This window comes from Scophthalmus maximus, chromosome 11 (assembly GCF_022379125.1).
Source record: "Scophthalmus maximus strain ysfricsl-2021 chromosome 11, ASM2237912v1, whole genome shotgun sequence".
NCBI classification, from domain to species: domain Eukaryota; kingdom Metazoa; phylum Chordata; class Actinopteri; order Pleuronectiformes; family Scophthalmidae; genus Scophthalmus; species Scophthalmus maximus.
The window spans coordinates 12064851-12090969 of NC_061525.1; the positions used below are offsets into that span (position 1 = coordinate 12064851).

At 43.1% G+C, this 26119-nt stretch overlaps 1 protein-coding gene across 9 annotated transcripts in view; it reads right to left on the bottom strand.

Moving 5' to 3' along the window:
- LOC118299239 (muscleblind-like protein 1) overlaps positions 1 to 15030 on the bottom strand; it is a 54004-nt gene extending 38974 nt beyond the window's left edge. For 3 of the 9 annotated variants that reach the window (XM_035622783.2, XM_047335638.1, XM_035622785.2), the window contains exons 1-2: positions 14886 to 15030; positions 14398 to 14810 (exon numbers count right to left, since the gene is read on the bottom strand). The gene's annotated coding sequence lies outside the window, so the exon portion shown is untranslated. Of the gene's footprint in view, positions 1 to 9801; positions 9936 to 14397; positions 14811 to 14885 lie in introns of those variants that run through there. The other 6 variants (XM_035622788.2, XM_035622784.2, XM_035622789.2 and 3 more) reach the window with 5 other exon arrangements.
- Positions 15031 to 26119: the final 11089 nt, after the last annotated feature.

Here is a 26119-nt window from a genome sequence, read left to right on the forward strand (position 1 = left end):
ACTTTAAACAGAGTTTATGTAGGGTAACCTCTCTGTTATTCAAGTAGCCCTGTTATTCATACACTGGTGCTGTTCCAAAATATGCAGGTTGAGGGAACATATAACTCCTCTTCACTTCAGAGCTGGTCAGATGTGAAACCAGAGCCCAACTAACAGACATTAGTTTGACAGCAAACAGCAACAATAATGACTGATGTGAAGAAAAATTGTATGTGGTGCCATCTTGACAGTTTCCTAGCATTGGCTAGTCCAAATTACAGCAAAATAATTGAAATCTTTCTTAGGCCTGGCAGGGGTCTCCAGTCATGTTTTCACTTTGTTTGCACAGCTGGTATACCGAACAATATGTGGTTGGGTTCCCAGGCTATAAACTGGCCAAGCAGCCTTTGACAACTTAAAAGGCACATACACAGAGGCCACAATCCTTGCCTACAATGTCTTTTCTAAGTTTTTTGTAATAAATGAGATGCTAGCATCCAATGTTTGGGAGCAGCATTGGCTCCAGGTCCAGGAAGGTAAGGAGCTGCACTAGTTGGACATTAAATGCCACAGAATGCAAAAATGCTGACTATAGCGCTTGCATATTGTATCCACTAACATTATATTTGTCAATCACAGAGAAGTTCAAAGACCTTAATGGGGCTGAGTCTAATGTTAACCCTGTTAATTGGGGTGCAGTTGGGTACAGTGGAGCAGTGCTGGGTTGCCCAGCTGGCATCCTTTGACTTTGAAGTATAAGAACGAATGCAAATGCCCTCTCCATGTTTCCTGCAGCTGACCCACCACAAGGGAAGATGACAGAGAGTACCATGCCTCCCCATAACAGGGTAAAGACTGGGTGGTTAAGCAACAGGCCCACTAGCAACCAGACAGAACGATCGGTTGCCCTGCTCCTTTCCATTCTGATAAATCTGTAATCTGATCTAATCTAATTGTGTAGGATTGCTATAAATTGGAGTACCCCATACAACCTTGTAGGTGGGCGAATTGAAAGGAAGAACCAGATCCGTTAAATATACTCCACACCCTTGAGGCTGAGAAACAGAATACGTGAAGTACTTATTCAAACTGCTACAAGCATGTAATAACACAGTGCACAGAGTTTGATCCATCTTACTTCAGTTTTGGCCGACAGCTTACAGTCCTAGTGGATGTTATGGTACAGTAGGGGTTGTGCAAAAAAAGCCAACGCATGATTTGGAAGTCTGGGTCTATGATCATCATCAAAAACCGATTCATGCTTATAATTTGGAATGGGGATTCCCCTGATATCACAGAGAATGCTAAATTGAGGACACATTGTTGCTGTCTGTGGGCACCCTGAGTAAGACAAAACAACTTCTGTCCTTTATAGAGATAGACATCACACGCAGAGGGCTTGAAGAAAAGTCAGCAAAAAGGTAGGACTACCAATTTAGACTTGTTACTTGATCCAGCTATTGGTTGTAATTTAGTAGAAAGCACTAATGTCACCTGCTTTCCCCATTAAGTGAGTCAGTTCCTCAGTTACTCCAAAAACATTTCAGCAGCCGGACTCGTGTAAGCATTTGTTTTAATTGCAGACAATAGTGTTCCTTTTTCCAGCCAGAACTGTGAGGTGACCCCCACTAAGCCCACGAACCAGAGGAAGAAGCCACCAACTTTCTCAAGAGTCCTAAAGGGGCAGTAAGCGATTTCTATCCAATACACTTTTTGTGAAAAAAATCTGCTAATATTTCCGCATTGCTGTCGGCTCTCTAAATTTAAAAAAAGGTGTGGTACCACACAACGTGTGTGAAGTTTGTAAACATCACTCCCTGACACCTTAAGAGATGTGTTAGCGACAGACGCTAGAACTCAGGGGTTTTTGCCTCGTGGTTAGCGCATCTGTCTCCCATACCCAAGGATGCAGGGTTTGAAACCCGGCCAGGGCGGTCAAACCATTAACAATAATAAAGAGAGAAATAAGCTTTCTCCAAAATCGCTCACTGCCCTTAAAGGCAATGCCATGCCTGTTTTCTTAAAGGAGTTATGCTTTCTGGGGATTTTCATATAGCACTTGTGTAATACCCCTGTGGATACAGCTGTGACTAAATGAACAGCCATGAGATATAATATCAAATAAGGTAGATTTAATGAATGGGGCTCCACCTACATGTATTATTAGCCCCAGTTCAACAATGAAAAGTAAAACACATTCATAAGCCGGGAGTGAGTGTGGCTCATTAGACCAGGCTCACGTCAAAACAGAGGATTAAAAGTAAGGGGTAGAATAATATGAAAAATGACTCTGGCGTTGAGGAAATATATAAATTAAGAAGTCATCAATAAGTATCTTAGCATATGTGAATAATGCATTTGGCCATTTCCCGTAGCCAGAGGCAGGAGATATTATTACACCATCAGATCAACCAAGGAAATAAGTTGGAGTGGAGAGGTGGATAAGGCTGGGGATATTACGTGCCCACCGATTGCATAACACCTCAGTTCCCCTAACACAAATATTCGGTATATACACGAATACAGGCGAAACAGTTTGCACTGTCATCACACAGCAAGAAGGTCGTGGTTCCGACCAATCAACCATCCAGGGCCTTTCTGTGTGGAGTTTGCATGTAGTTTTTTATGTTCTCCTAGTATCTGTGTGGGTTTGCTCCAGGTACTCTGGCTTCCTCACACAGTCCACGATGGGGTGAGGTTGATTGGAAAGTCTAAATTGACCATAAGTGGGAGTGTGAATGGTTGTGTGTCTCTTTATGTTGGCCCTGTGATGGGCTGGTGACCTGTCCAGGGTGAACCCCGCCTCTCACCCAATGTTAGCTGGGATTGGCCGCACCCCCCTGCAACCCCTTAAAGGGTCAAGCTGGATAGATGATGGATGGACACACACATACAGACTCAAATAAACTCTAATAAACGGTTTGCCTCACTGCTGACCAACTTCAGCTGGGTTAGGGTTGAGTTTGCTCAGGCAAAGCTACACAGTCAGCCATTGTCATCCCTACATCTGAGAGCAATATACAGGTAGAAAGAATGAGGGAAAAAATTGAGTAAACTGGTGCCAGAGATAGAAAACAGTTATTCACCTTGTATAACTTCCAGAGAAGGAAAAAAATAAAGGAAGGTGAAGAATAGAAGGCAAGAAAACAATCCCCTGAATGTTTGATTTCCTGTAGCTGACCTTTGAAACACAAAAGACAGAGAAGCAAAAAGCATTGGTCATAACCTTCAGGAAAATAAGAGGAAACAATTTATTTCAGAACACAATTCCCCACGAAGGCACAGTGTAAACCTTGATCTGTGAAAGTGCCTTGGAGTCTAGAAATAAGAAGGTCTTGTTTGTTTAGACGGGAGGTTGACGGTTCAGACATTCCTTAAATGTAACCAGTTCTGTGAAGGGCTGAATCATATTTCCATGCTCTCTAACTTAGAATATTGGGACAATTAGTGACACAGACATTGTTATACATCAATGAAAATCTAGCTGCAGTTTTATACAGCCAATTAAAGTTAGTGGTATGAGCACCTTCCAAAAAGAAAAAGACAGAAATAGAGAAGGAAAGATAAAGGAAGGGAGGGGAAATTCAATCGTTCAAAAGGTTAAAGGGCGCTGACTGCAGCAGCAAAATGCTGGAAGCTTCATATTACACCGCATCACCGGCTGACCAGGATATCATCTATATACGACCTGCGCTGCCCTTTTTACTGAAAGGAGCAACAGGGAGAAGGGGGTGGGCTGCGAGGCGGAGCGTGCTGTCATAGACAAATAGAGTAAAGGCGATCAGAGGTGGTGACAGGGGGAAAGATAGATGTTGGAGGAGGAGTGATGGGAGGCAAACAGGAGCAATTAGTAAAAGTTGGAAGAAAAAAGTTGCCAGTATTGGCGGATATGAAAAGAAGGAATCGGAGTGAGAAGAGAAGGAAAAAGTAGATTTCTGTTCAGTTTCAAAGCACTGCTGGCGCTACACTGTGAGACCATCTTGACATTTCTCATCTCTCTTCATTTATCTTTCTCTAATCACCACTTGTTCTCCTTTTCTATTTCTATATTTCTCTTTTGAGTATGCGTCAGTGTTTCCCATATATTCTCTCCCCAAATCCCTCCTTCCCTCTTAGAAATCTGCTCGCCTTCTGCTAAGTTGCACTCCAAGTGTCATGTGACATAAACAACTTTGTGAACGTGGCTCATCTTTTAATAGTAGCTGTCCTGAATTTTTTTTCACCCATCGTCTCAGCCCCCTCTGTCTCTCCTTCTCGCGGTCTCCCCTCTTGTTCTTCGTTCACACACTACACCTTATGCTGCAGTACCACAGTAATGTGGTGCAAGGTCATCCTCGCCACGGCAACTACAGAAGCCATGCTAAAGGCAAGTATAAAGTAGAGGATGGTGTCACGGATAGCCTGATTCCACCACGGCACGGTTGAAATCAGCCAAAGGTTTCAAATGCCCGATATAAAATCTGAAGAGAATTGCACACTAGACTCATAGATTGTCCTTTAATAAGGCTGAAGCAGGTATAGTTAACGTGGTGCAATAGAAAGCAACAATGTCACGATTGCTTTAGTCAACCACTTATCCAGACACATTAAGAAAAAAAATTACTTACATTGATTTAAGTACCATCTTTCGTGTTTAAACTCTTAGTGACTGTAAGATTAATGTAGAGGTGACCAACAATGAAAGGAAAAAAAAAGTTTGACACATATCTGTCTCACGATTCTGAGTTTACCAGTTTGTTCTAAACGAGACGCCTTCCTACATCCGACATTTTTGAATGGCTCTTACCTCATTTGTTAAAATTACTAATTTCTATTCAGTACAACACTATAAACCTGTTTGCTGTAGCTTAGAACACGGACAGACAATGGGATACAAATGCCTGGGGAAACAGTACAGGAACATTAAATGCAGCAAAAGAAAGAATTATCTTTGATATGGTCTATTAAAGAGTAATATCACTTAGCTTTGTAAGTTTATTTTTTGCTTGCTTTTCTGCTTTTTCAACAAATCTAACAATTGAGTACTTTATAATACAAAACAGTTGCATGATCTTGCCTACTTTAAGAACTCTTGAAAGGACTCTTGATATATCGTCATTTGACTTTCTGTGTTCATTCTGTGGCTGTCTTATCTCAGCTTTTGTTAAATTACCTTTTGTTATCCCAGGTGTTGTCTCATGTTTTTTTTTGACATGCACATCCAGTTTCGTTGTTGGTCACCTCACTTCCTCTTGTTTCCCCACCTCCTTTAGTAGATGCACCTGCCCTAATGTGTGTCCGAAATCACCCACTCATACACTACTTTCCACGATACATCGTGGGATACAGTGAGAGCACTATTAAGGGTATAATCAATTGAACGAAGCATTCGCACAGGACTACAAAATGGCTCACTATATAGTGAGTAGGGGGTGATTTCAGACACAGCCAATGTGTTTCCCTCTTGTATCTGCCAGTTTGTCTTGTTAGCCCCAGTTTAGCGTCTTTGTGTATGACGTTATTGACACCTCTGCCTTTTTTAAGAACTGACTCCTGTGTACCGAACCTCCTGCAAGTAAAGACCGTGTTTTTGGTCTGGAATCTGCCTCATATTCTACAGTTGGGACCTTTGCCTATTTCTTTTGGACCTGGGTGATTAACACTATATATAATTTATGACTTTTTATGTTTTATGCTATCTTGGTGCAATATTATTGTATATTAGGCTACTGTGACATATACTAGCTTCAGTTTTTTATTTCAGCTACTGTGGGGTTGACAGATCTTTACCAGTGATCGTAAAAGTTGCCATTCAGGTTATATTATCATGCTCCAGCATATATGTTGAGTAAACATACAAAAATATAGGGCTGGTTGCAAGCATGGCTCTTGTGCTACCTGGCTATGTATCCAGCTTAAATCATCGAATATAATAATAAAGTGATATTTCAGATTTGCAAGATTGACATAATTGTCATAACAAATGACATATATTAATTTAGGATGGAGACGTGGCTTAATAAGTCACATGGCAATGAATAATGGAAGCTGCTTTTGCCAAATATATTGCATTTTGGTCTCCATAAATTCACATATACATGTGACACAGTGAGACCTTTTTTTTCTTACATCTTAATTTACTCACTGAGTGAAGGACCTGTCTGTGACATTAATGAGCTCAAATACCTTGCCGAGGGGACAACAGCATTAATAGGGCTCACACATGATTCCTGTTCAAGAAATGCTTGGTCCCTACCCATGCAAGCTTGAGATTTGAACCGACAGTCATCAGCTGACTACCGGTCATTCTGAGATGACACTCCATAATGAAAATTCAACAGATTGTACCATCAGGGTAATCTGAGACTCCGTTCCATTCCCTAGCATTGACCACAAACCATGAGACAACAGATTTTCTTCATCTACAGATACACAGTTACAGAGACATGAATGGAAGGTCAGTCAGTGCATTGATATTCAGGTCACAGCCATATGAGTAATATGTATGCATATTCACAGCATCAACCATCTCTCTTGTGAGCGTGCAAGAGCACACATTAACACGCACAATCTACGACCCCCCCTCCTTCAGCTGTAAGACAAACAGAGGGGAGGGGAGGCGACGAGGGCAGTCAAGTGGCACGTGTGCAAGCTGTCGTCTGCACAGTTATCAGTGCAAGTGTTTAAACAGCCTGACATGCGTGGAGATAGGGGATGAGGCAGTTATAGTAGACACCCACATGAATAGGGATGTGAGATAATAAGTGTTTGAATACATGGTTATGTGTACTGTGCATATGTGCATACATTATGTTCATCTACACAGGTATTTTTTGTCACTTGATTCCTCACTGCAGCATGGCTGGCTGTGGTTGTGCCAGTGTGGTGTAATGCAGTGGCAGAGGAGGGTGTCATCAAGTTCATGGACATAAACCAACCCACCGCCAGACTAGTCTGCTCCTCTCAGGAATAGCAATGGAGGAGGTGTGTGTGGGGGGTGGGGGGTCGCGCTGGAAAAAGCAAGCATGAGACGAAGAGTCACTGGCACAGACAGACAGGGTAGGATATAAACAGTGAGTAATAAAAAGGAGAGGTGCGAGGCATATAGATGCAATAGGTGGGACGGAGGCAGACAGATCCCAGACAGATCCCTGTTGTTTTCAAAGTCTCCCACTTTGAAAACAAAATGCTACCTTGTACCACCTCTGCATGTGGCATTTCAAGCACAGTGGCCTATATCAGTCATACAAATTGGGAAACACAAACACACACACACACACACACACCTGCACAGACAGAGCAGGCACACAGGTGAACCAGGGAATGATGAAAACAAAAAGAAACACAGACTGACAGACAGATAGACAGACAGGTAGACAGACAAGAGGGACAGGTAGCATGGCCTCAGAAAGACAGTGGGGAGATATTCAGCATATAATGAGATGGGAGCAGCAAAAGAGAGGATTTCAGAGCGATACAGAAAGTACAGCGAGATAAGAATATGACAAACTCGCCCAGTGCAAAATCCTTGACGGGAGACCAATCAGAAACAGCTAGATGATCACTGATTAGAGGCTGAAAGCCCCCCCCCCCCCAAAAACACACACACATATTGCAGTGCAGAATCCCAGACTTGCCGTCAGAGCAGCATTTGGCCAAACATGGGATAATCTGTACTCTTCAGATGTCTGTGACCAGTGATTCAGTTTGACACCTTAATCTGCGGAAATCACACAGGGCTCCTCCATGGAGCCAACTGTATTTACTATAGATTACATCTTCCACTTGTGTGCATTAGTCCAGTGACAGCTTTGCAGACTGCAGGGGAAACAGCAATCATACACCATTGACTGACTCACTGTGATTTCGCCACTTGCCAAATGGCCTCGTAGGACTCCCCCCAACCATTTGTCTGAGTGACCGACCTTCTATCTGTCAGTTATATGCGCTTTGTTGAATTTCTCTAGGCTCGGGACTCAAAGTCATTTCAATTCACGTTGTCAGGCCTTCACCTTGATCAAAACATCCCCCCCTTTTTTTTTTATCTTGATAATTGAATCATGTAAATCTGGGTACGGGTGTGCTCATGTCATTATGCACATACACACAAATATTCAAATGTTCTCCCCTCATACAAACTGCTCATCTGTATTCTACAGACCTGCCCTGTGCCTGCTGAGGACAGCAGGGAGATGACATCACTTCTAAAGGACAGATTAGTTGAGGGATGAAACGAGAAGGTAGGGGAGGAGCCAAAAAGAGCCCAAATTCATTGAAGAATCCAATTTCCAAATTTGGATCCGTGCAAATAGAACAGTCATTTGCAGGTAACCATGGATTCTCTCCCACTCAGCTGGAGTGTCTTTCTTCTGTCACGTAGTCAGAGTGGTGTGTGCTGTGAAATTAAGTATGTATCTGAGTGCCTCTGTGCTCTGGCTGTTCTATACTCTAATGACCTTGTAGATCTGCCTGCTCTGATCTGCAGAGAAGCTTTTTTTCAACCCACTGAGAGTCAGACACTGAAAGAGAAACGCGGAGTGAGCCATAAAGATACAGAAAAAAAGAGAAAAAGAACAGAAAGCTGCAGGGAGAGAGACAAAGACCGAGAGCGGTGAGGAAGTAAATCTGTGAAGAGAGGCAGACGTGTTGAGATTAGAGGGTGAGAAGAGGTCCTGTACTCCGAATAACACAGGAAATGAAGAAAGATACAGTGATGTTACAGCATCAGTTTAAAGTTTGGTAAATACAGAAATCGAACAAAAATAAACGGGTACGTAAAATACAATGTTTCCTCTAACACACATATTAGTAGGTGGGGCCCCCATCAATATTCAGGCAACATGGCGTTTTCTACTAAAATTGAGGTTCTTCCTTTTTTATACCTTCAGTTTTCTGTCACACTGTGTTACAGTGTAGAATTAAAAGTTTTCCAACAAACCACTGTGAGGTTTTTCAATTATATTGCGTAAATACAGAAAGTGTAGCCTTAGTCATTAAGGTTATGTCTAATATATCTTAAATGACAGTAGTTGGTCCCATCCAATCACCAGCCAATATCGCTCACAGACAGAAATATAACTGCATCTACTTAGGAAAGATTACTAAGCTCTTCAAAAATTGCAAATTTCAATGTGCGTGTGTGTGTGTGTGTGTGTGTCAACATGTGTGTGTTGCAGACAGCTTGGGTTACTGTAGTATAAACAACAGCAGCACTGTCATTACAGTGGAGGAGTGTAGGCCTGTGAGTCGGGGTGTGTGTTTGTGTTTTCATTCATTCATTCATTCATCCATAAACTTGAGTGCATATTTAGTTTTGGAGAGAGACAGAGAGTAGTCTGCCTGAAAAGGGAATAAGTGTCAGAGTGTGTGTGTGTGTTTTTGTGTGTGTGTTTTTGTGTGCGTGTATGTGTGTGCGTGTGTGTATGTGTGTGCGTGTGTGTGTGTGTGTGCGTGTGTGCGTGTATGTGTGTGTCTGTGTGTGTGTGTGTGTGTGTCGTAACTATTCTGCGGAACATTAAACACTAGCGTCACCCATTATTAGGTCTCCTCAGCTCTTTTCCGCATCTGCGTATGTACACACACATCCAAACAAACATGCACCCACACACGAACACCCTACTTATAAACAGACATATACGGCAACTTACTGAAACACACATCAACACAATGTTCGGATGGTGATTACAAATTGTTAAGCGCTGTAGCAGGACAAGGCAGCAAATTTAAGCCGGGACATTTTCAAAGTCTTTGCGTCTAAACACACAAAGTATCTCACACACTCCCACACACACACACACACACACACACACACACACAAACACAGACTTAACAGCAAAGACTTACTGTATCTGTGCAAGGACTCATCTGACTGCTGCTGAGGGGAGAATGGAAAGTGAAAACCTCATGCTTGCTTCGCGGCACTCCTCTCTTTCATTCCCTTCATCACCCTCCTCCCTCCCTTTTTCCTTTGCTTTCTCCCTCCCCTGCCTCTTTTCCTTCCTTCCTCCTCCTCCTCCTCTTCCTCCTTCCCTCCCTGTCCCTCGCTCCCTCGCTCCTTCTCTTGGCAGAGTCCTACTGTATTCAGATACACCAGTCTCCATATAAGGCAGCACAGCTAAACATGTCACACATAATTTATCCACAGCAGGCTGCAAGTTCACCTTTCACAGCTCACGCTTGGATCGTATGCTCAAGCGGGAGGAGAGGGGAAGAGGAAGGGAGGGCGACGCCGGGGAACTCAACTCAGGCAAACTTCTACTGTCAACATCCACGTTCCCCGTAATTTCACACTCCGCGAGAGAGTGCGTGCATCTGCGCGCATGTTTGTATGTTAACAAATGCCGACAAAATGCTACGGGAGACACACAAAAAAATGCAATTCACCTGCACGGTTCCAGCAAAACACTCTCCCTCTTTTCCTCCTCCCCGTCTCTCTCCACCATCTGCATCTGCAGGCTGTAAATCTCATACAGATGCTGTTTGCGAGACCTGTCCACCTGCCTGCTCCCTTTCTCTAAACCTCTCTCTCTGCTCTGCTTCTCTGTGCTACTACCTCCACAAAGCATGACTCACAGGTGCAGAGAAATGGGTAAAGAAAAAAGGCAAATGAAATTAAACAGTAAACTGAAACAGAGAGGAGTTAAACCTTTCTGTTTGGGATTGAAGCAGGGAACTGCAGGGAGAAGACGGGCAAGATAAAAATAATAGGACAAAAAATAAAAACGCCATGCAGAGTGCTGTTGCTGGTTGATGCTGTAAGAATCAGCGACACTCCCTCTCATCATGTGTGAGGTTTTGTGCAATCAAAGGCTTAAATAACACATGCCCGCTGACCTCTCTTCTGCCTCGCCTGGTTGAGGTATTTATTTATCTTGTTTTCTATTCACAGCCTTTATCTTGCACTGGAAAAAAAACAAGAAAAAAAATGCGGCATGCAGATTGCAGTTGTGGTGAAGCTGGAAAAAAAAAAAAAGAGGGAAAGCAGAGAATGTAGCAGTGCTACATGATAGCTTTCTCCTCCCTCCTCCACAGCTACAGTCCACTCACAGGACAGCAAGAGTCACAGCTCTGTTGCCATGGCGTCTAACTCCATCAAACACTACGTCAGGTGCATGCGTGTCGAGCTGAGCACGTGTGAGCGCATGGTGTGGTGGTGTGTGTCTGCGGGGGCGTGTGTGTGTATGGTGTCATGTGGGTGTTACCAAGTGACTCAGAGCTACATCACCGACTTGGCTGCGATATATCAGCGTGTTTTTGAATTTATCACCGTATCGGCGTGTGTGTGTGTGTGTGTGTGTGTGTGCGTGCGTGAAAGGTGTTGATTGAACAGCAGCCTGCTCTGAAAGGAACCTATGATGGATCTCTGTGCTGCTCTTAGTGTTAATGTTAAGCTCCAGCTTCTATAAATATTTATCATTTCATTCATAGGGCCAGAGCAACGCACTACCGACACAAGTGATATGGAAGTATGATTTGATGTGTGCCCAAAAAAGGCCCTGCAGTAATTTTTCAGAAGTACAGGGAAAGGGATCAAGGTGTTTCCCGAGTGTGTACAAGTTGGATTGTGATTGTTTGGAGTCTAGAAAAAAAGGGTATGCCTGAGTTGTGCTCTGGAAATATTTTTCAGGTGCCTCATTTAGCGCAAAGATGTCAGATACAGATGTAGTACCTTCCTCGTGGACACTTGAGTAAGTCAACTGCTTTCCCACATTTCCTTAAGAAGTTATCTTGCATTCATTGCCACATGTGAAAAGAGGGAACAAGCTGTCACAACACAACACTGACATTTTTTTCCCTTAAAGTCGTGTTATGGTGAACTTGTCAGTAATATGAAGTCATGCCTCTGGTATAATTCACTCTGGTTTGGTCCACCAACTCCAGAGTAAAATATCTGGCTCACCGTTAAATGCGCCCCAATGTTCACCAGCTCGCCACTAAATTTGTCTAATTTTTTTCATTTTTTAAATCATTTTGTCACGTTTCCTTTTGCAGGCCAGCAAACCAAAACAAGAAGTTAAAAAAGGCTAAAAGGTTTGTGGAGCTGAGGTAAACTGCAGGTTGATTGCACAGTGTAATGGCGCTAGAAAAACAACAACATCCACAGTTATATTGGTCCCCTATAGGAGAGACGGATACGAGCACGAGCCATCATCAATCACATTCGCGCTCATTCTGATCATACAAAAACAAGGCCACGGTTCCATGACCATGAATATAATTCCATGAATTAAGAGAGAAATTAGGGGAAAACAGATACAGGCAGAGATAAAGTTGGAAAGAGGAAATCTGGATCCATAAATCATGCTTCTAAGCAAAGCCAGAGCTGGACAGAGAGCGAAAAAATATCTATTGGAAAACCTTGCAGATCTTACTGAATGGAAAATCCAGCACCGAGTGAACCGGTGTGTGTCTGAGAGGTTTTTCGACAATCATCACAGACCTCCGCTCTATTGTTGAGCATCTAAGGTTAAATCATGAAACCAATCATCTTCAAACAACAGCAGCTATTTGAGTCTTTTAAAACTGCCCGACCTTGCAGAGCCTCTGCGCCTTTTTCTCCTCAGTTTGAGAAGCTCTCTGTGCGGGTACCAGCGTATTCAGGGGCCCCCGGATGTGACCTCAGTGGAAAATGTTGGAATCTGACAACTATAACAGACCAGTGGTGGAATAAATGAATTACCATTGTAAAAAAAACACCCTTCTGAAATACTTCTGAAATGAGCACTGTTACACAGAAGCCTGCTGGATTTAATCTTGTGATCTCCTTGAGCCAGCATTAAAAACCCTCCTCTCACAGTATCTCTCTGCTCCAATCGTGCAGCTCACTGAAAGACACAAACTTTCAAGAACACCCTATTTACCCAGATGACTATGGTATATAGACGCATATGCATACACAGAGAGTTTTTGAGTTTTTTGGGAGAACAGCTTTGAGTCTCCAGCACACCAACACTGAATTATTACAGAGAGGAGGCAGAGATAAAGATGCTACTGTCACATCGGTGTCTGGCGAATCAGGTGACGATACTGATAGTGACAAATAGTGAGGTAATGAAAGCGACCGTAATGAGAAAGAGGAGCCTCTCCATTAGGAGTTTTGACAGGTGGAATTCTGCAGGGGAAGAGCAGATGTCTGCAAAAAGGAGAAAAACTGAATATCCAGTAGATATTTATTTTTGGTCTGATGCCTTTTTTTTGCCATTTCATCCCGTACACCATGAAAGCTCTTTTGCAAAGTCTGTCACAGTGTTCAGCATATACAGTACAACTTTCCATGTCTACATTATACACGCTGTCAAAAGATGCAAGACATACACATAAAACAGTCTGACAGCTGCTTAGAGGCTCCCATGTGTTGAGGCATAATATGAATATAATTACTTTGAGCTGGATTTTATTTAAAAGCTAGATTTTAAATAATGCAACTTGTGTTTTTCTTTCGGTTCTCTTCAGCAATCAGCATGTATATCTGACATTTAAAGGATGTCCTGTGGAAATTAAGAGACTCTCATTTCTAACCTGTTTCTGTTTCTGCTGTATTTCCACATGACAGTGTTGACACTTGAGTTCACAACAGGGTCCCTGTCCTGAGGAAATAAGTTTTACGCTGCCGCAGACATGCTTTCCAGACTGTCTGGGTTTCTGGCGCAAAAAATATGATCACAAGCCCCACCGACCGTTAAACCACAAAATGACCCATAATGGTGGAGCCATGCTATTACCCGCCTATGAGCATGCACCACTGTCATTTCACACAACGTGTAGATATCTCGAAAGGAGGCTGTTTTTATGGTATAAGTATTGTATAAGAATCTGTAGTGTTGTGGAACCAGCTACTGTAACTTTTATTTTCATCACAAAGAGCTTATGAAACGTAGTCGTAAAACACCTTATCAGTGTTTGTCCTCATAAAAATAAATACAAAATATAACTGTTGAATTCCTATTGCTGTTCCTATTACCTATTACTATCTTAAAAATCAAACTTTTCATAAACATCATGCTGGACTACAGCCATGAGAATCACAAAGTGAACACAATACCAAAAGAATTGATCCTTTCCTAAAAGATGCAGCGTACACCAGCAATCGGTATGGAATATCCTAATTTGCTACAGTTAAACTGTATCTGTATTCTGAAGAAGAAAAAAAAAGACACTGAAACAGCTATTTCCACATGCCAATAAGCTTTTTCAAATCTCCTCTCCAAAATGTATTTTCGCCTTTAGACAATCTCAAACAATATTTCCAAAACAAAAAAAGAATCACTAGCAACAGGAGGGTAAGTTGTCAAAATCATAAGACGTCAAATATTAATAACACCCTGTCGTCTGTGTAGAGCAAAACTCCACTCTGCTCCTCTCAAGAGGCGGAAAGACAAATAAACAGATGATCTGGTAAAGCCAGTCGCTGTCCACTCGGTCAGAGAAAAGCCGTCTTACCTGCCTGGTTGACTGTGTATGTCTCTCGCACTCGGTCCGGGCGTATGGGAGTGTGTGTGTGCGTGTGTGCGCTAACACACAATCCCCACGAGCAGGAACTGATGAATCTACACGACTTCAGCCCTGCAGCGTGCAGTGCATTATGGGGTTTCAGTCTCTCTCTTTCGCTCCCCTCTCGTTCTCTCTACTGTGAGTGTCGCTCGCTCTTCTCTCTCTTCCTCTCTCTGTTGGCACAGCGTTGGAGGGGGATGTCCTCTCGCCCTGTCTGGAGAGAGGAGGGTGAACTCACACACAATGCAGAAGAAGCCTCATGATGACGACCACCGCGGCTCTGGTTGCCGTGGCAACAGCCTCCCTCTCCCCTCCGCCTCTTCCTCACTCCTGGAGCTCTCCTGGCGCTCCCTCTGTGTATTCTATTAAAATAGTGAAATGAGCGGAACAGAAACAGAACAAAACAATGTTTTACCAACTGGGCTCATTCTACTTACCTCTACAGCGTCTAGTGGCTAACGCAGACTAGACTCGTGTGATCACGTGATTGATAACTGTTGCTTCTGTCTCCTGAGATAAAGATAGAGTGGCGGTGGGGGGTTGTAGGAGGGAATAGAGACGGATACAGATACAGTGTGTGTGTGTGTGTGTGTGTGTGTGTGTGTGTGTGTGTGTGTGAGAGTGTAGGGGGGTGATTTCGAGGTTCCTGGAAACAGGCTATAGTTCCTGTTTGTGGTTTATTTCCTTTTCTCCATTGCTACTGCCAGTGCACTGAGGCCTGCAGCTATTTGATAACACACATTTCAGTCACAATACCAACAAGGGAGGTGCAGCTGGACAGGCCATTGACATGGGTCGTGTGTGTGCACACATGCATGCAGGCAGAGAGACAGGGAAAAAGACTGACTGGTCCCCTCTGGCGTAATTATTTCAATTTTCACCACTATTCCCCTTCCTGCAGGCTACTGTTATTTAGTCGGCTGATTCAGAATGATAATTGGAGCTCAAGAAAGAGAGGGTTGACAGACAGAGAAGATCAGAGACGGAGGAAGAGAGAGAAACAGAGGGATGAGTACTGTAAAGGAGAGAGAGAGAGACCGAGGGTGAGGCAGCAAAGGAGACGAGACCTCCTCTCCACCGTCTCCCATGGTGACAGAGTGGGTGGAAGGCTGTGGCTGTCCTTCAGGCCCTGTAAATCAGCAGCTCACAGCTGAGTCCTGCAGCGCAACCATTGCACTGGCAACCCCTGATACTCAGTCTTTCAACAACTAGCCTTTTTTTTTTCTATCAGATTTGTCATGTTCTCTGTATCCCCCTCTTCCTCTCAGTCTTGCAGTGCCCTATCATGCTCCAAATCCAACCCAACAAGAATCCTCTCTTTCACCAAAACATGTTCATGTTCATCCATTATGATCAGGACATGTGATGATGCTGGAGCAAGATGGAGTCAGACCAGTTAAGAAGAAAAAAAAAAAACCTACATCTACCACAGATTGTTCTCTGTCTTCCAGTAGCCATGGGAACAAGTAGGAAGTAGGATTCACTGAGCATTGATTGTTGAAATTCTTTCGAGGATGATTTAATCAGTGAGCTTGGCAAAGGAAGGGAAAGGGAGCGGAGGAAGGTATAGACAAAGTGGAAGGCAACAGGTGGTGGTGAGAGTGAATGTGCCAGGATACGTGTGCTTGTTTGTCCACGCAGGCAGCAAAGTCATTCATGCTCCACTTCCCACTGTAGGTCTGCTGAGAATGTGAAGCTAAGTTAAAGCTACTCCTCCGGGCGGTCGGCGCTCAGCGGGAAAGAGAGCAGCATTAAAATCAATAAAAGGAGTTTTTCCGTGCCTTTTTTTTTCCCCTCCTTAAGGGAAGCATATATGTAGACAAGCAGGTAATAACCCTGAGCGCTAATGTACTCCAACTGATGAGGGGTCCTAGACTGTGAGGGACACTTAAAAACCCTGCTCAGATTTGAAAGGCAGGGTGATAAGTCTGTTCTCTGGGACTAATGACAACAGCAGGTGTCCACGGGCGCCGAGCGCCACATCTATTCATTGGAGACATTAACACTAACCACCGCACACACACACACAGAGAGAGCTCACTGGTCATTGGAACTGCTCATTAACAATGCCGCAGCTCCCCTCAGGCGCAATGGCCATTGATTAGGCGTATGCATAATGATGGTGTCGGTGCTGTTGTAATTATTATAAGCCCGGACTCTTGTTCACCTAGGTTTCGATTGTTGTTGTTGTTGTTGTTGGGTTTTTATAAAGCTCGCCTGAGCTGTAGGCATAGTGGCGCTTTCTAATTCTGTGTGATAGTGGTCTTATTCAGAATTACTGAATGCCACATTAAACAACAAATTTGAACCTTGCGCACAGTATGTATCGGAATAAAATGTCACATGACCATGCCCAGAGATGGAAAAAAAACTAAAAACTGATATTTAGATATCAGTGAATGTAGAGTCTGCTCTGGGAAGTATCTCTCTGGAATATTTGAGTGGTGCCTTGCAGCATCAAATATAATTTAGTCATAGAAAGAAAAGTGTTAATTGCACCTTCTAGTCCTTCATTTAAGGTAGATAATTGGCTGAAGTTAGATTCAAAAGTAGGGGTCACAAATATAACCTTTAGGCTTCTGTATAATGTTGCATGCAAATGAAAGGAATATGAAAACAGAGGGAACATTCTGTGCAGTGGATATCATTAGTTTCCTGTTCATGATTTCACATATGCCGATATCCTGAAAAGTCAAAAAGGTTAAATTTAACTATTTCCAATTATCTCTGATCGCTCGAGGCAGAAATATTATAAAGGCTCGGTTTGGTGATGACAGCACAGTAGCACTGAGCATCTCAACAGCACTGCATTTCAAACTGCAATTTAAAGAGAGCGTTCCTGGGTGTAATCTGAACTGCAGTATTAAACGCTTAAATTCCACTTTCTGGTGGCAGGTTGAACAGCCTTTTCAAGCGGGGCGTCTGACAGCAAAATAATATTTACCCATTTATATTTTAACACATATTTCCTCATCCCTCTCTGAGAGACACAGAGTGGGGACTGGTGAGGGGTTTGTTGTCTGTCTGTAATAATCAGTCCGTTCCCACAGACAGAGACTCGCACCAAGCAGAATGGTCAAGTTTTCACAAGTTTTTCATATTCCTTCACATGCAGACTATCAACAGTTCCTTCACTATCAACAATATGGGCCCTTTTTTAGAATCCTGGTATGCTTTTTTTGGACAATTTTGTATATTTTCTATATGTGTAATGTGGTTTAGGTGCCTCAATAACCCTCCATTTGTTTTCCCCTTTTTGTGGCTGGGCACATAATCCAAGACACATCCCTTACTCTGTGGGACAATGAAGATACTCTTGAATCTAATGCTGTTGCAAATGAGAGCTAAATTAAATCACCTCTGTACCTAGAACAACATTAACTTAAAACAGATATTTTTGCTTATTCTGTGCAACAAACAAACACAAAATTCAGCAAACCTTTACAGACACATCTGTTAAAGAGTATCCAATAATTTGTTCCCTGCTCAGGCTAGAGACTGAAAGAAAATGCCAAAATATGGTTTTCAACCCTGAATTAAATGTTGTTGCTTTTTTTGTCTGAGAAACATCCTCCACACAACACCAATGAAATGTCAAGTGCAGCTCAAGTAATGATCATGGAAGTTATGAAAGACGAAAGACAAAGACGAAAATAAATCTTTAGAGTTTGGCAAAGTCCGAACGTACCCATCAACAAATAGCGAGGATGAACGGCATACAAGAGAGGCCTTGATGTTAAACCCAGGCATTAAAAGCTTTTAATACCTAAAAACCCTGCAATCACAGCCGTGTGTACTCGGGTGCCGCTAGTGATTTTCAGCCCCATGAAAAGATGAGTTATTGGGCCACGCCACGCAGAAAATATTAAACTGCGCAGGCATGAGTGCAGCATTCTGCCTGCGGGGGAATTCCTAATTTGATCAGAGTTTACCCTCTATAAGAAACCAGACAACCGCATTTCAGTCTGCATCAACAACATGAGACAGACATAACTTGGGCATATGACTTTAAAGGGCCCATATTATGCCCCCTTTTACACAAGTTACATTGGTTTTCAGGTGTGTGAACTACATGTCTTTGCCATTCCATGTCAAAACACCTCAAGGATCAAGCCACACAGCCCCCTCCTCTTTCTGTATAAACAGCCCTGTGAGACTACGGTCGATTCCAGTACTTTCCTGCTCACTCCTCGCCCCCCTCCCTTCGTGTTCCGCAAAGCTCCGCCTCGCTCCTCCCCGCGTCTGCTGCCATGACAACAGTCGCACGTAACAAGGCACATACACGACGTAGAGACCCGGGAGGCCCAGAACACGTTCTCGCCGGGAGCCGCGACTGACCGCCGGCAGCCGCAAGCCGCGACCGAACGCCGGCAGCCGCGACCGACCGCCGGCAGCCGGGAGCCGCGACCGACCGCCGGGAGCCGGGAGCCGCGACCGACCGCCAGCAGCCGCGGCAGCCGCGACCGAACCGCCGGCAGCCGGGAGCCGCCGCAAGCTGGGAGCCGCGACCGACCGCCGGCAGCCGGGAGCCCGACCGACCGCCGGCAGCCGCAAGCCGGGAGCCGCGTCCGAACGCCGGCAGCCAAGGGGGGGGTGCTGCTCAGGTTGGGGGCGTGGTCGCCCCAGTAGCAGGAGTCAACTTACGTCACTTGACGCCCGGGCTGTGAATGGCTCGTTTACAGACCGTCTGCACGATAGACCCAAACCACGAATCAACGACTCATTGTTTTCTTTTCATTCTTCGTGGGCTGGCAGACACCCCAGATAACCAAATATACGTGGAGGCAGGCTGAAAAGGTGCCTGGAGCATAATATGACCCCTTTAAGGTGATACCAGTGTTTCCCCTAGGTTTGCTGGTTTAGGGGGGATTGGGCTTAGGGCTCGTTAGGTTTCACAAATCATGTTCATCCACAGTCTTTTATACAGGAATGAGGAATAAGTTGTATAAGGAAAGTGACCTCTGCTCGCCATTATATGTAAAATACTCCAAATATATATCTATATATATAGATATATATACTTATCTATTTATTTTTAATTAAAATTTTCAGGGGGGGGTGGGGCTCCAGTTGGAGGGGCGGGACCCCCACCCCCAATTCTATGGTAGGGGAAACACTGAAATACTTTTTACATTGGCTGTCTCTAATACAGGCCGAGTCACTCAACAACAAAAAATTGCCATGCGTTCAAACACAGATTAGGAATAATTGCTGTTTGAATTCTTATAATTGAAAATGATTCGATCTTGTTTTGTTTTTCTTCTTTTAACCAAATAAACTCTTTTTCCACAGGCCCCCATGTAATAACGCCAGAGGAAGTGTCACCAGGCGCAGAGACGCTCACCTCCTCCCCCATGTGGGAGCAGGGCTGTTGACCATGGCACCACGCAGGGCACACGAACAGCTGATGTAGCATGGTTAGCTTGCTGAAAGTTAGCTTGCTGAAAGTTAGCCGGCATTTGCTAAATAGGGAGCGAACTGTAAACAGAGTTGTGTCTGTGAAGATATCAAGTGACTCAAAGTAGACAACTTCACTGTGGATTAAGCTGAAAGGTGTAATGTCCACCACCCACGGACATCTACCTTCATGTCAGGAGAAACTGAGTTCTAATATGCGGAAGTCCAGACTTCCCCTCAAGAAGCTGGAGACAAGACGCTACATGCGATTGGCTAGCTGACATTTTCGCCCCTCCCTCTACACTGAATGGTTTGCTCTGCTTTTGGAACTGGACCGAACCATTTCTCGGAAACAGAGAGGGGGGGGGGGGGGGGGGGGGGGGGGGGTCGAGCCTCACGGAGGCTTCCTGGATATTCACTTTTGTAAAAATAAAAAATAAGAAGAAATAAAAAACTTTTAAACAAAAAACATTTTTTTTAATACTGTTTGGTTGATAATATGATATTGAAAAATGAATAATGCTCTAATATTTTGGGGGGGGCCCTGTCAGTCACAGGCCCTAACAATTGGCCAACTACACCCACCCACCCAGCACATTGAGTGCACTCTAAATGGGTTATCATTTTTAACCTTGAATTAACAGAGACTGAGAATGATGCTGCACTATTTGGCTGGAGCTGTTGTCTAAAGTGAATTACAATAAGTGCATTAAAATTCCTTCGAAACAAGAGCTGGATATCATCAACATTAGGAAGTGCATTCCTCCTGAACTAAAAGTGCACAGTGCTGCAGTATACTCATGTTTTGAGTTTTTATTTATTAGTTGTGGTTTTTCTTTGGTGGAAGAAATTGTTTACTCCATGTAAACAATGTACGAATTCAGCATTCAGCATACATTGTACAACTGTACCCCCCACTTAAGTAAAAGCCATTCAATGAAATCTGTTTACTGTGTTTGTCGTCCTCCAGCCGTCAGCTTGACAACCAGTTCAGCAATGATGCCCCCTGCTGCATTCCGCAGACGAATGTCACTCCATTGTTAGGACAATAATGGGATTTTTTGAAAAGTGACGGATAGAAGAAAATCCCTTGTTAACGCCACTCAGACAGAGTGGCGCAATGTAGCTGCAACCCTGTCAGTTTTATGTTGATGTCTTGCTGGGGGTGAAAACAGTATGATCACAGCTCTACTAGTACACATACTTACTCAAGTATTGAAGGTACAGTCAGTTACCGAACAACGCAGAGAAAAGAGCTGCTAATGTACGTCAAATGTGGATGTGAGTGAGTAAAAATTAATTTCCCTTGTGAAAATGTGATATGAGAATGCTAAAACACTTTGTATTGTTTTATAGCAGGTCAGACTCTGCTCGTGGCAGACATGCTCAGACCTCTGATGAATGGGGGCTCGATCAAAAATACCTGACCCTGCCTTGAGAAGAATCAGTGTACTGAAACACACACACACGCAGGCAGGCGCACACACACACACACACACACACACACACACACACACAGTTTGCAGCCAACAGACATACATATGCATACACATGAAGCAGGGTGGGAGTGAACAAATCGCAACAGATTGCCCTTGGTAACCTTCTGTTGGTAAATATTCATAAGGCCCGTCTCTAGACTCATATGTAGCAGAGAGATGTGAAAATATGTGTGAGGGAGGGGAAACGTTACGAATGAGATAATGAACATTGGAGAGTGCTGAGAATGAGAACAGATGCTGAAATGGAGAGGCAGAAGTGCCTATGATTACAGAGGAAAATCAGAAAACATTGGTTTTATTATTGGTTTTGGTAGTTTAGACACACATGGAATTGAAATGCTTCTGTCAAAATATGCACATACTTGTTGAATATAATTGGCAAATGTGGTAGCTTGTAACTGCAAAAGCAAAACCCAAATGAACTTGTGCAGTTCAACAGAGATGCATGAACAAAACTGACAGGGGAGATTATGCAACATACCAGGATCACTGACTTTCTGCGCCAACAGTTTGAATTTAAAGCCCAGATGATAATAACATGTTGAAAGAGATTCCAAGTGTCTATGAACCATGTCTATACTTCACACATCTTCAGAAATTTGACTGGGTTTATCAAACTGTCACTTTTGTTGCAGTGGGAAATCCTCAAAAAGAATCACCTGCAGCAGCCCGCAGGCAATATGAAATCGAAACTTTCTGTTTGATTAGAAGAACAAATGCCTCGTGAAATGATATTGCCAATGGTGAATGTGAGTCTTCATAACACACTGTTCATATTCATAAGGCTATATTATTCCCCTAATGAGGTGCGTTGTCGCTAAATGATTTAGAACACGTCTTCATTTATTATTTCACAGTACAAAGTCAGAATACCTTTCCCTGAAGGCACAAACTCTTCTTTAGAGTCAGAGGCACACATTTCACAGAGCAGATCATCCCAGAGGGCAAGCTACAGGGAAGTCCTGGTAGGCAGAGCAGATCATGTCCACTCTGTGCACCACAATGCAATCCTCTGTTTTTATTCCATGTGTTCTTTCACGGTGTTAATATATATATATATATATAACTGACCTGGAAAAGATATCATTCCTGTACGAAAACAAGTTGCGGACCTTCTGAAACTGTCCTGCTGTCAGGGTTCGGTATCCTGAGACGATGTAGATCACTTCAGGTGCGCATGACTCACTTTTTCCTCCAGCAGTGTACATACACTATGCCTGCTACATGATGTAAAGATCTCCTCTGAGTTCAGTAATATGACTTACATTGACGAGAGCAAGTGTAAAAACAATGGAGCATGCAGCACTTGTTCGAAAAACAATGTTCTCAGTAGTGCTCACTGAAAAAAAGGAGAATTGCAATTTGTTTTTGCTTTTACTTAAACGTTGTTTTTTTTGTCACACAATGGGAATTTCTCGCCCGACACAACCCTCTGCTTCTGTATCAATTGAAACCTTAAACAAACATATTCCTGACATCTCTCTCTCCTTTAATGTTGCTAAAAATACGTAGGCCTATGTCTCTTAGAGGCGCTGGCCAGCTTAATAGACTAATTAACTCAAATCCCAGGAGTACTGTAACAACCAAATGAAATTAAAGAAAACATCTTGCGCAACACTTTTCATTGGAGTCGATTACATGGTATTTTTGTTGGTTTGCCATAGTATGCATGAATAGCCTTTTTCAATCTCTTTTTTTTTTTCTTTAATACATGTAAACCATGCAAATCTCTGTCACACACTCCCCAACACAGAGATTTTTTTTCCCTTTGCACACCCCTTTTCTCCTTTCCTTTCGAGACAGTAATCCCCAGCTGCAGCACTAATAGCATTAGCGGAGCATATCCAATCCCCTTAGTACGACTACAGGGAGCTGCGAGCTCCGACCTACACTGAGGCTGACACTCTTGGGGACTACGCTACCCATGCTGCTTCAGGAAATCCATGCACATTACTCAGCTCATTACTGATTTAAGTAAACTATAACCAGGACTAAACAAAGAGAGAGGGGTGCAATAGATTGTCACTGTTATCACAGAGACACTGACACACAGTTGAGACAGGATGTTAACTAGAGAACAGTGTAAAACCCCAAAACATATAAGCGTGAAACAGGAAGTAGAGAAAGCAGATTTAGACTTTGGTTTTGTCCCTTTTAGCCATTCTATCGGCGTGGCTCCAGGGATGCCAATTTCAGTTGGTGAGCGACTCAAGAGCCAACCTGCCGGCCCAACATTTTATTCTCTGTGCTCCGCAGTCAATTCATCTCTGAACGAGACATGCAGCCAGTGGCTATCTTATACCCGTGCCTTAATTCTGCTGAGACAGACTATTTTGGCATTCGCGGTGTAGAGCCCCCAAATACTTCCAAATCTCAGATGCGTTGGTGTCATGATTGTCTCCTCAGGACGGCATTTCTTTGTTCTCGATTTTCATAGCAAACACACAATGTGACTAGTTTAGTTTACTCTACTTAAAACGGTCAGTACTCAAAAACTAGATTCAAAAAGGTAATTTGAGTTTGAATATTAATATCAAACGAATGTTCGAATTGAAAGGGGCAGCCCTAAGTATGTTTTACATGAGTAAATAACATGATACAATGTTAGTCTTCTGTGAATTCGATGAATATCATCACTGAAATATGGATGGTTTTTTTTCCGAACATCTGCTAAATTACTAAATTGCCCATTAGGTGAAATTTTAACTTGCGAGTCGGTGGAGTCTCAGAGCTCTATTCATGACGTATTCATGACATCTTGATCACAACAGAACCACCACATGTGTGAACATGGAGGATGCCAAGTTAATGATGAACAGGGACTTGTAGAAAGGGATTCATTGTGCTGTAGTGAAGAGAAGACAAAATTGAGGAAGTGATAGAAGACATATATGGTTCAGTTGTGGACATGTAATTAACCATGGCCTGGAAAACAGGTATGCACTCAGTCAATACTGGAATTCCAAGGTAAATTCCAATGTGTGGAACTGGGCGACTACCTTGTGCTGGTGGCAGAAGCCACCAGCCTCAACGAGAGCAAGAGATATGTAAAATGGAGGTAGCAAGTAATGATATTGCACTGAGAGAGATCCTGAGTGCAACCTTAGAGGACAGTTGCCGCTTTCAAAATATCAAATCTGTAAGCCTCCCTATAGTACAGATTGATGAATAGAATTTGACCTAGAAATAAGTCAAGGTACCATTTGAGAGAAACAGACAGAGTGAAGGAGCCGTGGCACCGGTATGTTGAAATTAAGCAGTGGTGTGCACTATTGAACTTTGTTCAGGGTTTTCATTCATTATCAGGGCCTGTATGTGCCTATTGAAGTTGAGAGAGGACACAGAATATTTTTACTTTGCTGTAACTATGTTACAGCAAAGTAATGAAGCCAAACTGACTTGTATTATAGAGAATAATGGCGATGGCATGGACAGAAATCCCTCACACCCTTGTGTTTGTGGATGGGTCAGTCTGGCCAAAGGCAGGAGACGTGGCCAAAATGTAATAGGCCACTGAGCCATGCTGGATGATCCAGAACAAACGGCGATGTCACTATGTGCTGCAATATCTGAGAATGGTGTGTGATATTCCCAATATTGCCCCATGCAGTCAGTCACCCAGATCCTCCTGACGTTTTTGGAACACCATAGATTCTATTCCTGAGAGAGGTTCAGTATGTCAGGACATGCCAAATTGTGTAATTGTGGGGGATAGTGCAAGCTTCATGCAAATGTCATCAAGGAATGATTTGCTCGCTGCAATGGATGTTGTCAATCTTGTCTGTCCACACCCACCCTCATTGCAAAGGTGTGTATCAGATGTGATGTTGATGGAATTCTGTGGCCAGACGGACCGGAGCTGCAGGACATCCAGTGAGGTGGAGTATTTAAGTGTAGCCCTTCAGCAGCGTTAATGTGTTACGGGGTTTGGCTACCCAGCATTTTTTTCTAAATACTTCATTTTAAAGTTTTCAAATGTGTAAAAAAAACTCTTATTCCCACTTAGTCTCAACAACATGATATACAGACACCAGGAAACCATGTAAAATAAAATAAAAAAATTAAACAAAGATGAAAATTATGTAATTTGTGCCCCAAAATAGTAACATTTAAAACCAAGGAGTAGGAGAACACCCATTTTAATATCCCGTGGTAATTTAGCCAGACTCACTCTGGATACTTCTCACTTTGGATTCCAGATGAATTCACTTACGTTTAACATTTATTTGCATTCTATTGTACGCAATGAACCAAAAAAATTGATGATAATGAATGGGGGGCTGGTGTGTTCGGAGTTTGCTGCATTGTCCCTGAATTGTTCATTTACACACAGAGCAGGGAGGCATATGTTGTTTGCTTATGCAAAAGCAAATTATGTGTTTGTGCGTGTATGCACTTTTACTTACGTAAGTTCCTATGTCTGTTGGCTCTACACATGTTTTATGTTCCTGATACATATAAGAAAAAAAAATGCACATATATAGATGAATACAGATGGAGGGAAATGATATAAGTAAAGATACATATATATATATATATATATATACAGCCTGCTGTTGCCTCTGAATAGTCCATCAGCTACGCAGTGCAAACAAACCTTGTTTCCAAACACAGCCTTCTAAGGCAGAGCAACACCAAGCTAACCAGAAAAGGACTTGTCTTCCTTCCTCCCGCCCCTGTTATCCAGCCCGCCAACCACTCTTCTTCTCGACTGCAGCTCTCCATCTCTCGTCCATACCCATTGCTCACAGTGAGTCACTGACTTGGAAAAAGGC